The sequence below is a fragment of the Lissotriton vulgaris genome, chromosome 5 (assembly GCF_964263255.1).
Source record: "Lissotriton vulgaris chromosome 5, aLisVul1.2, whole genome shotgun sequence".
NCBI classification, from domain to species: Eukaryota; Metazoa; Chordata; class Amphibia; order Caudata; family Salamandridae; genus Lissotriton; species Lissotriton vulgaris.
The window spans coordinates 381,654,904-381,670,482 of record NC_141693.1 but is presented as its reverse complement, the minus strand read 5'-3'; positions in this window follow the sequence as shown (position 1 = coordinate 381,670,482).

The window sequence follows — 15,579 nt, the reverse complement described above, 5'->3', positions numbered from 1 at the left end:
TCCTTCCATAGGAATCCATTGTGTGGTTTTCAGAAGAAAAGTTTCTTAGTGTTGATTTTTGAAACATACAAATATTCCTCTAAAATCATCCGAACTACGAATTCCGATTTAGTCACCTGTTATCAGGAGAGAACCCAGTGCTGCATTTTTTAGCCAAGCACTGACCCTGAAATGTAATCATAAGCGTACTTACTAGTAACTTGTATTTCTTTCAATAGGAATCCATTGTGTGGTTTTCACCAGAAAAGTTTCTAGGTGTCGATTTTTGAAATGTACAAAAATTCCTATAAAATCAGCAGAAATACGAATTCCGATATACTCACCTGTTATCAGGAGTGACCTCAGTGCTGCTTCTTTGAGCCCAGTACTGATCCTGAAAAGTAAATCTAACCGTACTTACTAGCAACTTGTATTTTCTTCCATAGGAATCCATTGCGTGGTTTTCACCAGAAAAGTTTCAGGGTGTCTATTTTCACAAACTAAAAATATTCCTTTAAAATTGCATGTATGATTTAAGCGCAATCTTTCAACTCTATACACGAGATGCACCAGTGCTGGATCCAGGATCCACCACTGAGTAAGAAAAAGTAACGTTAACACTACTTACCTCTATAAGTGAATTTCCTCCCATAGGATAACATTGGTGATTCTATGTGAAAAAGTTTCTGTCAACTTTTAAAATACAATAATATTCCTCAAAAATCACTACTGTAACCAAAACGTTTTTACTCAACTGTTTACAGGAGATATCCCAGGACTGAATCTAGGATCTAGTCTTGTGGTTAGAAAAGTAAACCAAAAAGTAACTGATTGTATTTAACTAGAAATTCACATTGAGCTCAATGTTGCATTGTGTCTGAAACTGTGTTGCGCATTACAACAACTGTAACTACTGTACTTAAAAGTCTAATGCCTATTTGAAAAGTATTTAAACTAAAGTAATTCATTCTGAGTAATTATTTTTTTTTGTAATGCAATTATAATGTAATTTAAAAAATAAAGTATCTAAAGATAAATAGTTAAAAATATGTAGTAAATCAATATCAAAAAAAATATAAGAATTAATACATTTAAAAATTGTCATTTACAAATCCTTTGAAATTCTCTGAAAAAACCATAGGTTTCAGACATGTTATAGTTAGGAATTGGCATTTATAAAATCTTTGAAACTCACTGAAAAAACCTTAGGTTTCAGACATGTTATAGTTAGGAATTAGCATTTAAAAAATCTTAGAAATTCAACGAAAAAAACATAGGTTTTAGGAGTAATATAGTTAGTGGGACATTTCATACAAACCATTGAAATTCCCCCGTTATAGTTAGTTGTTCTAACTATAACCTGCGTGCCCGCAATCCACTGCAGATGATGTCACATATTATACCCCGGGGCTCTTTTTTAAAAGAAATAAACCTGTGTGGGGTGGGGCTTTTGCCCCCACAAGCCCCGGGGACTGTCACCTTCCCTGGGCACAAAGTCTTTAAATTTGGGGGTCCGTTAAGGACCCTCAAGCCCCTGGGATCACCACCCCCTGGGGCTTTGAAAATGTTGGGAGGGGGGCCACCCTCCTGGAGACCTTGAATGGCCCTGGGGACTGACTCTCCCGCGGGTCGGCTCCTGCAGTGTCCCAAAATGCCCACCCCCAGGACACTGTAGTTCGCTATGGCAGGGCGGGAGCCTCGCTTTGGTTTTTGGAAGAGAGAGCAGGAAGCTTGCTCTCTCTTCCAAAAACCAAAGTTGATTGCTTTTCCACACGGGGACCTGTATCTTAGCAGCTCCCCATGTGGAAAAGCAATGCCGGCTCCCGAGGTAAGCAGGGAGCCGGCGTGACCATGGAAGGACCCCCCACGGTACCCAACGGAGAGGGTCAGCCCCGGAGGATTGGGTCCCCGGGGCTACAAGTGGCCCTAGAGGGTGACCATGTGACCCCCCTTCCCAAATAAAAAAAAATAAAAAACAAAGGCCAGCCCCAGTGGATGGGGTCTCTGGGGCCATAAGTGGCCTGAGGAGGGATCAACGCAGCCCCCTTCAAAAGAATTTTCTAAAAAGGCCATGACCCGGGGGATGGGGTCCCTGGGGCTGATTAAGGCCTCAGGAGGGGGTCCACGCAGCCCCGTCCAAATTTTAAAAAAATAAATGAAATATAGAAGGCAGGCCCTGGGGATGCGGTCCCCAGGGCCAATAAATTAGAAAAAGAAGGGGGCCACACAGCCCACTTCTTAAAATAAAAATAAAAGACCGCACAGTGCCGGAGGCCACACCCCCTCCTTGCAGCACTCTGCAAATTGCCCCCTGGCGCGTTTGCAGATGGAGAACAAATTCCCCTTGAATACTGGGAGTCCCTGGGGGCCAACTAGCCCGCCAGGAACCTCCAGTATGCACCAGGGGGATGCGTTGCAGAGAGATATTCCTAGACCACGCCCCTTTTTGCACCTCTCTGCAACGCAGCTTTGTGATACTTAATGGAGGTAGCTGGTGGGCTAGTTGCACTCCAGGGACCCTCAGGATTCAAGAGGAGTTATTCCCCTAACTTAAAACACGCCACGAGGCGTGTTTGCAGACATGTCACCTCAGGCCACTCTCCCTTCCTTCATCATTGTGCAAACGCGCCCCGTGGCGAGTTGTAAGTTGGGGAATTAATTCTGTTTCAATACTGAGATACTGAGGGTCCCTGAGGGCCAACTCTCTCCAGTATGCGCCAGGGAGCTGTGTTGCAGACAGGTCTTCAGAGGCCACGTCCCTTTTTCTACCTCTCTACAACGCAGCTATGTGGCGCTTACTGGAGGTATCTAGTGGGCTAGTTTGACCCTAGGGACCCTTAGGATTCCAGGGGACTTCATCACTGAACTTAGAACGGCTACAGGGCGAGTTTACACTGTGGTGAAGGGAGGGGACGGGGCCTAAGGTGACGTATGCAAACACGCCCTGTGGTGCGTTTAAAGTTGCAGAAATAATTCCCCTTCAATCCTGAGGGCCCCTGGGGGCCAATTAGCCCACCAGGTGCTCCCAGTAAGCGCCACTGTGCTGCGTTGCAGAGAGGAGGTCCAGGCCATGCCACTTTTTACACCTCTTTGCAACACAGCTCTGGTGCGCTTACTGGAGGTACCTAGAGGGCTAGTTGGACCATAGGGACCCTCAGGATTCAAATGAACTTAATCTCCCAACTTAAAACGACAACAGGGCATGTTTACACATTGATGAAGGGAAGGGGACGGGCCTAAGGTGACGTGTGCAAACATGCCCTGTGGCGTGTTTTAAGTTGGGGAAATAACTCTCCTTCAATCCTGTGGGCTCTGGGGGCCAACTAGCCCACCAGGTGCTTCCAGTAGGCACCTCTGCGCTGCGCTGCAGAGAGGTGGTCTAGGCCGTGCCCCTTTTTACACCTCTCAGCAACGCAGCTATGTAGTGCTTACTGGAGGTACCTAGTGGGCTAGTTCACCCTAGGGACCCTCAGGATTCAAGGGGACTTAATCTCCCAACTTAAAACGGCCACAGGGCGCGTTTACACAGTGGTGAAGGGAGGGGACGGGACCTGAGGTGACATGTGCAAACACGCCATGTGGCGCATTTTAAGTTGGGGAAATAAATCTGCTTTAATCATGAGGGCTCCAGGGGGCCAACTGGTCCACCAGGTGCTTCCAGTAAGCACCACTGTGCTGCGTTGCGGAGAGGTGGCCTAGGCCGTGCCCCTTTTTACATCTCTCTGCAACGCAGCTCTGTGGCACTTACTGGAGGTACCTTGTGGGCTAGTTGGACCCCAGGGACCCTCAGGATTCAAGAGGACTTTATCCCCTAACTTATGAAGCCCACAGGGTGTGTTTGCACATATGTCACCTTAGGCTCTCGCCCTCCCTTGAAACGCACCACGTAGCACGCTTTAAGAGGTACTTTTATTCCCCCTGCCCTATTATGTATTAGGGGCTTACAGAGGAGGTCATGCTAATCACAGGGGTACCCCAATGCAAAGTGTTCCCTATTGTATGTAGGTGATTTCACTGTATTCTAAGTGTCTTTTAGCATACCACTGCCTCTAGGCCTGGTTAGTCAGAGTCAGGTTGTGGGCACATGATGGTTTTGTAACAGGGCCTCTTTCTGCTCCTCTGTTGGTTCTTTGTGCACAAGTCTTGATTCTTTCTGCACTTTTCTTCGTCTTTGAGGACTTCTGTTGCTTTTTTCTGCATTTCTTTTTTTTCTTTCTGTGCCTTTTTTCTTCTTTCTTCACATGTCCTCCCTCTGTAGGCAAAGTTACAAAATAGCATTGAAAAGACCTTTGAAATTCACTTAAAAAAACATAGGTTTTCGTTACATTAGAGTTAGAAATGAGGATTTAAAAAACCTTTGAAATTCACTGAAAAAACCCTAAGTTTCAGGCATGTTATAGTGCCCGATTCACAGAATAAATCCTAAACTTACTACTGTTTTGGTATTCACAGATTGCACTTACTACTTTTGGTATTCACAGAATGAACTTAATTGAAATTGAGAAAAATTCTAATTTTAAGACTTTCGGTATTCACAGAAGGCATTTAGGAGTCCTAAAGTTAGGAGTCCTAACTTCTGTGAATACCGAAATGAGTAAGTTCATTCTGTGAATACCAAAAGTAGTAAGTGCATTCTGTTAATGCCAAAAGTAGTAAGTTCATTCTGTGAATACCAAAAGTAGTAAGTGCAATCTGTTAATACCAAAACAGTAGTAAGTTTAGGATTGAGTCTTAAGTTCATTCTGTGAATCGGGCCCACCGTTAGGAATTAGCATTTAAAAAATCTTGGAAATTCACTGAAAAAACTATAGGTTTCAGGGGCGTTATAGTTAGTTGACATTTCACTTATACAAAACCATTGAAATGCCCCCGTTATAGTTAGTTCAGCTAACTATAACTTGCGCACCCGCAATGCACTGCTGATTAAGGGTGGGCGTAGTATGCGTTGTGGGGCTACGCAAAGTGGGCGAGAAACTACGCCCACTTACGCACTTCACGTAGCCCCACTAAGCGCCACCTGCCCCCCTCCCCTACATACCTAATTTGTGTAAATACTAAAAGAAAAGCAAATAAAAAGCACTTACCTTGTCCGCTGCGTCCCAGGGCTCAATCTTCTCATTCGCACCGCCGTCTTCGATACCAATGCGCATGCGTGTCCGCCCGCGCATGTGCATTTCTCGGGAGAAATGCGCATGCACGGGCGCACGCGCATGAGCATTGGTATCCAAGACAGCGGCACAAATGAGAAGAGGGAGCCCCGGGACGCAGCGGACAAGGTAAGTGCCTTTTCTTTACTTTTCTTTTAGTATTTGCACAAATTAGGTATGTAGGTGAGGGCGGGAGGGAGACGGGTGGCGGGCAACTTCGCTACGCCCACGGAGAGGGCGTAGTGTTGCCTGCTATGCCTACTTTGCAAAGGGCGAAGTAGGCAACACTACGCCCAGCGAAGTCCTTCGCCCAGGGTTACTGCTGATGATGTCACATATTACATCACTCATGAAATGGTCAGTGACATCACTCATGACATCACTGATCACATCTCAATCACATCAGTGATGACATCACTGATGACATAATCCTTGTGATAGAGTGACAGACCTCCTCTCACCCCAATATAACCTTTGATACACACACTCAAAAATGCAAACTAACATTTTCAAAACAATGGATATGTTACAGTCTAAGTGTGAAATCCCGGTATTGTATAGAATGCCTAGGTAATGTATAGAATGCCTGATGTTTTTCGGCAAACTATGAAATATACGTTTTTTGTGAAAATATTACATACTTTTCCTAGGCATTCTATACAATTCCTAGGCATTATACAGAATGACCAGTACCATTTACGCAAAGTGTTAAAAGGCCACAAGATGAGATTCCTAGGCATTCAGCAAAGTGTGAAATCCCGGTATTGTATAGAATGCCTTGGTAATGTATAGAATGCCTGATGGTTTAAAGGCAAACTAGGAAATATACATTTTTTGTGAAAATGTTACATACTTTTCCTAGGCCTTCTATATACTTCCAAGGCATTATACAGAATGACCAGTACCATTTACGCAAAGTGTTAAAAGGGCACAAGATGAGAAGCCTTTATTAATTAATACGCATTTGAAACTGAAAGAACAAAAAATACAAAATAAAGCACAGGATATTCTTACTGGAAAACAATGAAAGCAGAACTGAGATTGAAGTACTAAGAAAGGCCAGATTAGGTGTATTATATACTTTGCCGGCAGACAATCCGGCAAAATATACAATGCCTAGGCAATGTATAAAATATCAATCATTTCATGCTTTGATGCTCGATTTTCAGGCATTCTATACATTACCTAGCCATTCTATAGAATGCCGGATTTCACACATTGACGGGCGGGAATAAAATGGAAGGATTAGGCGTATTATACACTTTGCCGGCAGACAATCCAACAAAGTATACAATGCCTAGGCAATGTATAAAATAGTAATCATTTCATACTTTGACGTTCGATTTTCAGGCATTCTATACATTACCTAGGCATTCTATAGAATGTGGGATTTCACACTTTGTCTGTAACAGATATACCAATGCCAGTTACAACAACCTATTCAGTAAATCCAAGATCTACATACACATCCACTCATTCACCAACAGTCCAATACAGTCACTCATGCATGTACTCACTTAACATATATACACATACACCTATACATCCTGTTACACACCGCCACTCATCCATAGAGTTACTCACACACATAGTCACTCATGCTAATAAAGAATCAAACATCCACTTACTTGCATACACAGTTATACACATACCAGCACACTTAGTTCGACAGAAACTTACACATACTTACTCTTTTAAATAATCACTTATACAAACACATACATATTCATACAGGAACTCTTCCAATCTCTCACTCTCACATATACACACTTATATACATCAATACTCACATATAGTAGTTTAAAATATATGTAGTTACTTATAAAGATGCTATTGAGACAGTCATTCACTATCTAACACACCCATGCACACAATCATCCACCTATACAGTCCAGCACACATATTGTCTTCAACACATACAGTGACAAACTCATTCATGCATCTATGCACTAAGTAGTACCCTCCACTGAACCATACAGACACTCAGACACTCATACTGATACTCAAAAAACCAAGTAATAACCCATATAGACACTCATGTAGCTGCTCACCAACCCACACAGTCACTTATACACAAAGTGAGAGGCTAATACAGATATGTACATATTTAAACATTACTCATTAACCCATGTATTCACTAAGATACAGTTAATCAGTCTGTAATACAATCATTTTTTACAAAAAAAAATATATAAAGCATTTTATTTTCAGAAAAACACGCATTCACTGGATGATGTCATCAGTGATGTAATTTGAGATGTCATCAGGGATGTCATGAGTGATGTCACTGACCATGTAATGAGTGATGTAATATGTGGCGTCATCAGCAGTGCATTGCGGTCGCGCAAGTTATAGTTAGCTGAACTAACTATAACTGGGGAATTTCAATGGTTTTGTACGAGTGAAATTTCCAGCTAACTATAATGCCCCTGAAACCTATTGTTTTTCAGGGAATACATATATATATATATATATATATATATATATATATATATATATATATATATATATATATATATATATATATATATATATATATATAGATAGATAGATAGATAGATAGATAGATAGATAGATAGATAGATAGATATAGATATATATAGATATATAGATATGTATATATATTTTACCTACTGCCAGTCACCAGTAGGTAGTTATAGTTAGCTCACTCAAAGGGTTTAGGGTATTTCCTCCGCACTGGTTGCACCATAAAATCTGTATAAATTACCATTCTCTAACCATTTGTACTACTGTTTGAGCGCCAACGTCCTGCCCACTTCCAAAACCCCACGCAGGTCTTCCATTGTGACCCACGCAGGACAGGCAGCCTCGCAGTTCTTTGATTCAAGGCACAAAAATCTATCCAGGTGATGGATAGAGATAAGGAGGCATCAGAACTTTTAGAGAACTTGGAGAAAGGTAGATCCACAGCAGGTCCCTCGACTAGTGGAAACCCCCCACATAGAGAATAACTGAAAGAAAAGTTTATCAAATTAGAAAGACTCAAAAAGACGGAAAACTCCAGGTGGTAGTATAGCGCCATGCTTAGACAATATCCGAAAAGTCCAAGGGGACTCTGCTCATGAGCACATTACAAGCGGAAATTGCACTATTAGAAGACAAGATAAGAGATCTTAATCTCAAGGAGCCACAGAAAAAAACGACACCATACTAAAGGAAGCACTTAACGCACATCAGCGAGAAATCAAGGACAGGAAGAGTAGACAACTTAAGCGAGACGAGGCAGATTACAAAGACGGCCGGGTATTCACCTTCGCGAGGAAATATGACCAACTAGTCGTCACTACCAAGACAACCAACAAACTCGACAGACTAGACACAGCCTCCACTGCCTCTAGCTCTTCATCCCTCAATAAAATCCCCAGTGAGAACGAATCTGAACCCGAAAGAGTCATTGACGTGTCAAATTTGTTACGCGAAGTCCAAACGATCAGGCGTAAGAACAGAACACAACAAAGACAGAACATTTCAGAAAGAAAACCGGCAGAGAGAAAAGAGCAGGGAAAGGAAGAGTACAAGAAAAAACTGAGATCAGGGGACCCCCGGAAATAAGAGAGGATTCGCAAGAAGTACAAGTTGTCAACCTCTCCACTAGTTCACTGACCGAAGACATGATCTCCCTACTTAGCAAAGGACTTAACTTCAACCCACACGAAATAGGTGACCCCTGTAGAACCAAAATTGACCTCTTCAAATTTGTGCGCTGTTTGAAACTTAGTAAACACTTCGCCAACAACCCGAGGGAGATGACCAACATGAGACCCTCATACACTCTCCCAACACAGACGGGACACACAATAAGAGAGATTAAAGACACACAATTACTCTTGTCACTCGACGAGACAGATGACCAACTCTACACGCCTGAACAATTATTACACAACAATCTCAAGTGCAAATCCAGATGCACACCCAATTTACCAGCTGGTAAACCAGTGGACACCTTCCACAACTTAGTTTTAGATGACATCGAGAGACACTAAATTCGACTACACAAACACCAACATAGGAACAGGGACAATCTCACAAGAAATGAGCGTATTGCACTCAAAAGTCTCTCCTCTGATTATAACATAATAATAAGAGAGACCGACAAAGGCGGTAACGTCATCATTATGGACAGGGATGAATACCACAACGAGATTCTGTCTCAACTCAATGGCCCTGCATGCTATACACACATTAAGAACAACACCACTGACCTGGTGACCCGCCTCATTAACAATCAACTGAGAGAGTGGCACACCGCAGGCATACTTAATGACGATGAAGCACTCTATCTGAAAATTGACAAACATACCGCACCATGGCTATACACTCTACCAAAAAAATCCACAAACCACTGCCTTTACCTCCCGGTAGACCCATCGTATCAGGTATAGGCGGGCCAACCGAAAAAATGGCCAAATATGTGGACGTCTTTCTTAATCCCCTAGTCAAAAACCTTCCATCGTTCATTCAAGACACAAAACATAACCTGAGCATTCTCAATGACATCCAATGGCAACCTTTGATAATGATGGCAACATTAGACGTTGTATCTCTTTATACCTCGATAAATCCAGACAGAGGCCTAGAGGCCGTGTTCAAATATCTAGAAACAAGACCTGCCTGTTTGTGGCAACACACCAACATGGTTATCACCAAGATGAACATTATCCTGAAAAACAACTTCTTCATTTCTGACCAGAAATGGTACAAGCAAACCAAGAGGGTGGCCATAGGCTCAAGGTTTTCCCCTTCGTTTGCGAACTTGTACATGTGCGCACTTGAAGCCACATGGATCTGGGGCATACGAGGAGCTCTCTGGTTGGATTCAATAGTCTACTGGGGTCACTACATTGACAACTGCCTACTCCTCTGGTCCGGATCACAGGTGGAACTAGAAGCCTTCTGTAATCACCTCAACACCAATGACATGAACATGAATTTCACCTGTAACTACAGTACACACAAGATCACCTTTCTTGACCTAGAACTATATGTCACCAACAATACCCTTCAGAGCAGGATTATTCGCAAAGAGACATCATGTAACGCCATAGTATGAGCGGATAGTTTTCATCCGAAGCACCAAATTGATGCAATTCTCTATGGGGAATTAGTCGGAGCACGCAGGAACTGCAGTGACAACACAGAATTCAACAATTGTGTCACTGACATGAGGGACAGGTTTTAAAAACGTGGCTACAACCACAGAGTGATCAACAAAGCGGCCAAACGAATCAGTACACTTGACCGGAAAAGCACATTACAACCAAAAAAACAACCAATTTCCAATACTCTTCAAACTAGACTGATTATCGACTACAATGAGCTTAGTCCATTAGTGAGAAAAAGCACCAATAAACATTGGAACATCCTACTAGCGGACAAAACTCTGTGCCCTAACATCAGCCCCAAACCACTTATCACCTATAGACGGGGAACAACTTTACGTACCAGACTGAGCCCCACAGTCCCAACATCCACCAACTCTACTACCTGGCTGACTCCACACACCAAGGGGTTCCACAAATCATTCACCAGTCACCACAAACAAAAATATGAGATAAATGTCAACATCAACTGCAACACGATATTCGTTATATATGTTTTGGAATGCACATGCCATAGCCAATAAGTGGGCAGTACCATTAGGCCACTGAAAGATCGCATTAGCGAACACGCAAGACCGATGCATCAACAAGATCTCCGCTACGCCATGGCTCTACATATGGCTGCATGCCCTAGCCAGGGCACACACATAAGATTTGACTTCTATGGAATTGACATTGCCAAACCAAATGTGAGGGGAGGCAATCATGAACTTAGACTCAGGCGCCTGGAAACGACCTGGATCATGCGCTTAACACACTGTCAAATATGGCCAAAACATCAACCATGAGCTCCAATATTTCCTAGACACTTGAGCACACCAGCTCAACCCATGTGGTTTCCTTCAGGTTGAGGAGAATGAGGAGTACAATTTCCTCCCATCATCCCCTGGCTGTCTAGTAACGAACCACATTGGAGGTTTTTTAGTGTGTCTGTTTCTTCTATCTGAACATGTATATTTTTGATGTTTGTTTTTCTTATTTCATGTATTTATATAATCCATTCCAATAATTACTATACGTGCTCTACAAATAGGCTCCAACAACTGTTTACATTTTGTCTAGCTTAACCACATCATCATCTCTTGTAATGTTCTTATGTGGTCCTTCGCTTTAGGATTTTCTCAAATTTGTTTAAACGATATCCTATGGCACTTTAATTCAAAAGTGCCTGTGTTTCTAACTCTTCGCCACATAATCCATTAATGAGCACCATATATACTTGGTATTATGCTCACACTACTGTTTACGTTATTCATCATTATTTTTTTAAATACTTAAATATAGAGATGTTCATTTTATCGTATATTTTAGGTATTTTCCATTGTGTACAAACGCAATCCTGTGCCACCATCTATTTACACCACTATCCTGTTTTTCACTCGGCTATTCCCCCTGTTTACTGTCATTCGTCTTCACAATTTTCGCACATAGCGCGATCCATTGGCACATGTACTATACGTTAAATTAGGCATCCTTTCAGCATAACTGGCACGCCCAAGTCGATTTCCGCTTTGCCATTTTTTGGTGAATGTTAGCTCTCCAGTTACATCAGTACGACCCAGTCCTCACTTCCGATTCCACCACTCACTCGCACTCGTCGCCTTACAACATGGGCTTAAGTACACGAGTACTACAGCCACTCTACCTCCCTCAAAGAAGATAGAGACGAGCACCGCAGAGACCAGATACTTCAAGGTAAAGAACCCAGTACAAGTCGTCCAACTTCCCCATTTTGGGTTGTACTCCTTTTGAAAAGCTGCAGGTTGAAATTTGCTCTGTGTTGACTTTACAGGTCTTGGTCACACAGGCATACCCGCCTGTGTTAGCACCTACATCCAATCGAACCGTACCTACGGCTCCTCACATACCCGTTGACTGGGTTGGAGCTATCATCGGTTACTAGGTGAGTTCCTTCACGACACTGTTTGCCTTAGTTTGTCTGTACACCTCCCAGGTTGTCCGAATTTTATCTCTCTTAGGCTTCTCCGTCCCCCTCGCTTTTGTTCCCACCCAGATTCACGCATCATGCCCATACAGGTAAACCCCTCCGCTTTTATTTTGCATCCCTACACGTGTACTTCACACCACGAGTCAAAAGTCCCATGTTCACGGCTAGCGTTTAGCCTTGTGTTACTCACGGTACTTCGCCCTTTCACAGGATCATGTTTTAGTCATTCATTGTGTATTGTTTCATTTTCCAAGAGAAGTCTCTTTGATTTACGGTCGACACAGTATGATTAACTGTTCATATGTGTTATGGCCTTAATCCCTTACCGTATATGTATGACAATCCGCACTTTAGGTATTACTACCACACCATTATTGTTGTTTCTCCAGTGCTTGCATTCAGCTTTTCTCAAACGTTTTCGACTCACCATGCCATTTAAGTACCTCTTTTTTGCCAGTAATTTGTTTCTGCCATTTGCCTTCTTCCTTCTTGTCTGAATCAAAATGTGATCAATTAGCCTTCTTTCTGTTCCTTTCAAGCATGAACCTAGCTATAACTATGTCAAGATGTTCTCAAATTAATCTTGACTACACTTCACAAACTATGCTCTTTATATTCAAGGAGGTGCTTCTTTGGTCTTTCTAGCCCACCACCCCACTATCACTTTTGGCTTTACTCTTGTTTTAGGGGTCATCCACGTGTTACTTAGGAGTGTGCATCTCACCTGTCCTTCCTTTAGGGACACTGTACTCACGAGTGCATTCTGAGGTTGGATTTTATTTTACTGTATATTTTATTGTCTGATGCCATGATATAAATTCACAGCCCTGAAAAGTCACAGGTATCCCCCTGTGGACGAAACACGTGTCGGCTGGCGTTGTATGTTCTGAAGAAAAAAGCTACATAAACAACCTGTGTGTTATACTACCTTTGTCAATTTTATTTTATGTAAATCTCTCAGTACCAATACTGTTTATCCTTACACGTGTGCCCAGTTTCCCCTACATGTAGTTATAGTTAGAACCTAGGTTCCAAAGGAAAAGCATTTTTTGATTTGTCAATAACTTTGGCGCCGTTTGACGAATATTCATGAACTTTTCTAAACTTTTTTTTCACTCTGGTAAGCTCCTGTCTTGAAAGTTTCAAGGTTATTCATCAAGGGAAGCTGAGAAAAAAGGGGGGTCAAAAACCGTGTTTTCTCCATTAATTTTGATTGGAAACTTTAGAAGTGGCTACAGCCTGAACTGCTGAATGGAATTACACCAAATGTGGCAGCAAGATAGCTCCTGGTCCAGAAAGCACACTTTTAAAAAAAATGGTACAATTCTGTTCAGTAGTTTTTGAGATATTTAAAGATTTACAGATATCGATATTTGAGAATTGTGAGATTTGATTGGCTGAGCCCTACCGAGCAAGAGCTGTCAACACGTCAAACCAGGAAGTGTTGGCATCCATCTTGTGCTTCAGAATGAGGGAGTGGGAAAAAGGTGACAGAAACATTTAAAAACAAAAAAAGGGAGCAGGGTAGGAACAACCTGATCCTCCCAGGCCTGCGCAGGGGGGCCCACTGAGATCCCCAGGCCCAAAAAAGCATTTATTTTTACATTTTCGGCAAGGTCGTGCTGGGTGTGCGAACCCCATTGAAATTTTTTTTAAAACAAAGCACAGTCTGCGGTGCTTCATTTTTTAAAGCCCCGGAGTGGGTGAGGTCCCGGGGGCAATCCTGAATTCTGTTTCACCACCTCCCTGGGGCACTGTTTATTCAAATGCGAGGGGTCCTTTACAGAACCCCGGGGACCACCACCTACCGTGGCTTAAAAACACTTGGGAGGGGGGCCACGCGGCCACCTTGCCATGTTGTCATGCCCCAACTTGCTGTCATCAGGTACATATTTAAGTTTCACGGCAGCAGCAGTTCGGGCAGGTTTCAAACATAATAATCCAACAAAGTGCCATATATAATTTGACTGACAAATACAAAGATTACAGTGATGTTATAGTTAGGCTCAGGTTTCCCTCATACAAACCAGTGAATTTCAGCAGTTCTAGTTACCTGAGCTAAATATGACTGACACCCCTGCAATGCATTGTTTATGACCCGCATTTTTTTTCCCTCTTGACATGGTCAGTAACATCACTCATAACATCACTGATAGCATCTCAAATGGTATCTCTGATGACATCACTTATGACATCATCAAGTGTTTCTGAGTGTTTTCTGAGCGTTTATGAGTGTTTAACATATATACTAAGCTACCACAAAAGTTACATTAATTTAGTTCATGTACCACTGAGTGATTCCAATTTTTAGAAATAGATTAGGTGAGTGTCTGTGTTACTGTATGTATCCGTGTATGAGTAGGTGTGTGGGGCTGTATGTGCGAGTGAGTAAGTGAGTGTGTGATTGGCTGTATGGGTGACTGTGTAGTTGAGTGAGTGGGTTGCCTGTGGCTGCATGAGTAAGTGACAGTATGGGTGAGTAAGTGACTGTGAGTGACTCTGTGGATGAATTATTAGCTGTGTAAGTGGTATATGGATGAGTGAGTGGGTAGGTGAGAGACTCTATAAGTGAGTGAGTGGGAGTGTGAATGGCTGTATGGATGAGTGAGTGCATGAGTGGTATAAAGGTGACTGAGTAGGTGTGTGATTGACTGTATGGGTGAGTAAGTGAGTGTGTGAGAGGCTGTATCGGTGAGCATGTACTTTATTATTATTATTATTAGGGAAATTTGTAGAGCGCCTGGTTACGCGCACCGGCGTGTCCCCGCGCTATGGTAAGTGAAGTAAACAGTTCAAGCAGCCATCACAGCCGCCTACCTCTCCTATAGGTGAGTCTTAAGTTTCTTTCTAAAGATGGGCTCTGAAAGCTCCAAGAGTAGCTCTAAAGGTAGGGCATTCCACTGCTTAGCAGCCAAATATCTAAAAGACCTGCCCCCCATGCGAGCCTTCTTTATTTTGGGAATTTTCAGTAGCCCAGTGCTAGAGGAACGCAGGTCCCGTGTAGGCTCATAACGAGTAACCAGACTCTGTAGCGGAACTGGGGCTTTGCCGCTCAGGATGCGGTGACACGTGGAAAGAGCCTTGAACTTCACCCTACTCCTGACAGGAAGCCAATGCAAAGCCTGGAGCGCTGCCTTTGAGGATGATCTCCTGGGGAGCCTCAGAACCAAGCGTGCAGCTGCATTTTGCAGCACCTGGAGAAGATTGATGCCCCCTCCTGTGGCCCCCAGATACAGCAAATTGCCGTAATATAGGCGCGAGGTGACGAGGGCATGCACCAGCGTCCGACGAGCTGTAATCGGGAGAAGGTCCAAGACCTTCCTCAGAGTCTTTAGAACTCCGAAGCATACCCCCACCACCTGGCCAATCTGAGGGCCAAAGGCAA